At 55.2% G+C, this 2,132-nt stretch overlaps 1 non-coding gene across 1 annotated transcript in view; it reads left to right on the forward strand.

Annotated features, from left to right (window-relative positions):
• The first annotated feature begins 545 nt into the window (after window positions 1-545).
• Window positions 546-2,132, forward strand: part of LOC126443546 (small subunit ribosomal RNA) — a 1,909-nt gene continuing 322 nt past the window's right edge. The window contains exon 1 of the ribosomal RNA XR_007581996.1: window positions 546-2,132. This exon is cut by the window's right edge and continues 322 nt beyond it. This is a non-coding gene — a ribosomal RNA (small subunit ribosomal RNA).

A 2,132-nucleotide genomic window follows, 5' to 3' on the forward strand; every position in this document is an offset into this window, starting at 1 on the left:
GATTGAGGACTTTGTGCGCTGAGGATGCGCCGCCGCCCGGCGCTCGGCGCCGCGACGCCGTCTGCTGCTCGGTCGCCCCAGCGGTTCTCGCAGGTGGTTTGTATCGCAGCTGTGCGGACGTGTTGGCGCGTGCGCTGTGCTGGGAGAGTTCGCTTCGGCACCCAAGTAGGGCTTTTGTCCTTCTGTGGCGCTGGCGTTGGAGCTGCCGGTCACCGTAGGTGGCGCGTGTTGTCTCCCGCCGGCAATGCCACGACAGCACGCTCCCGGGCCTCTGTCGGCAGCGGCAAGCTCAGTTGGGAGCACGGGTGGTCGCACCTAAAGCGTCTACTCGCCTAACTCCGGGCGATTGCGCCTCTCTCGAACCCGACCAAGTACTTAGGACGGCGCTGCGCGCCGCCGGGACCTGAGAGGGTTTCGAGGTGTGTTGTGCAGGGGAGCTCAGCCTCCTCCTGTTTGCAGAATAATTGAGCGGACGCTTGCGTGTTCGCGCGGGCCCCCGGGACACACTCCCGGGCGGCCGGCTGCTCAGCTCTAGTTGACGCAGCTCCCTGGTTGATCCTGCCAGTAGTCATATGCTTGTCTCAAAGATTAAGCCATGCATGTCTCAGTACAAGCCGCATTAAGGTGAAACCGCGAATGGCTCATTAAATCAGTTATGGTTCCTTAGATCGTACCCACGTTACTTGGATAACTGTGGTAATTCTAGAGCTAATACATGCAAACAGAGTCCCGACCAGAGATGGAAGGGACGCTTTTATTAGATCAAAACCAATCGGTCGGCTCGACCGGTCCGTTTGCCTTGGTGACTCTGAATAACTTAGGGCTGATCGCACGGTCCTCGTACCGGCGACGCATCTTTCAAATGTCTGCCTTATCAACTGTCGATGGTAGGTTCTGCGCCTACCATGGTTGTAACGGGTAACGGGGAATCAGGGTTCGATTCCGGAGAGGGAGCCTGAGAAACGGCTACCACATCCAAGGAAGGCAGCAGGCGCGCAAATTACCCACTCCCGGCACGGGGAGGTAGTGACGAAAAATAACGATACGGGACTCATCCGAGGCCCCGTAATCGGAATGAGTACACTTTAAATCCTTTAACGAGTATCTATTGGAGGGCAAGTCTGGTGCCAGCAGCCGCGGTAATTCCAGCTCCAATAGCGTATATTAAAGTTGTTGCGGTTAAAAAGCTCGTAGTTGGATTTGTGTCCCACGCTGTTGGTTCACCGCCCGTCGGTGTTTAACTGGCATGTATCGTGGGACGTCCTGCCGGTGGGGCGAGCCGAAGGCGTGCGACCGCCTCGTGCGTGCTCGTGCGTCCCGAGGCGGACCCCGTTGAAATCCTACCAGGGTGCTCTTTATTGAGTGTCTCGGTGGGCCGGCACGTTTACTTTGAACAAATTAGAGTGCTTAAAGCAGGCAAGCCCGCCTGAATACTGTGTGCATGGAATAATGGAATAGGACCTCGGTTCTATTTTGTTGGTTTTCGGAACCCGAGGTAATGATTAATAGGGACAGGCGGGGGCATTCGTATTGCGACGTTAGAGGTGAAATTCTTGGATCGTCGCAAGACGAACAGAAGCGAAAGCATTTGCCAAGTATGTTTTCATTAATCAAGAACGAAAGTTAGAGGTTCGAAGGCGATCAGATACCGCCCTAGTTCTAACCATAAACGATGCCAGCCAGCGATCCGCCGCAGTTCCTCCGATGACTCGGCGGGCAGCCTCCGGGAAACCAAAGCTTTTGGGTTCCGGGGGAAGTATGGTTGCAAAGCTGAAACTTAAAGGAATTGACGGAAGGGCACCACCAGGAGTGGAGCCTGCGGCTTAATTTGACTCAACACGGGAAACCTCACCAGGCCCGGACACCGGAAGGATTGACAGATTGATAGCTCTTTCTTGATTCGGTGGGTGGTGGTGCATGGCCGTTCTTAGTTGGTGGAGCGATTTGTCTGGTTAATTCCGATAACGAACGAGACTCTAGCCTGCTAACTAGTCGCGTGACATCCTTCGTGCTGTCAGCGATTACTTTTCTTCTTAGAGGGACAGGCGGCTTCTAGCCGCACGAGATTGAGCAATAACAGGTCTGTGATGCCCTTAGATGTTCTGGGCCGCACGCGCGCTACACTGAAGGAA

This window comes from Schistocerca serialis, unplaced genomic scaffold, assembly GCF_023864345.2.
Source record: "Schistocerca serialis cubense isolate TAMUIC-IGC-003099 unplaced genomic scaffold, iqSchSeri2.2 HiC_scaffold_157, whole genome shotgun sequence".
Taxonomy (NCBI): domain Eukaryota; kingdom Metazoa; phylum Arthropoda; class Insecta; order Orthoptera; family Acrididae; genus Schistocerca; species Schistocerca serialis.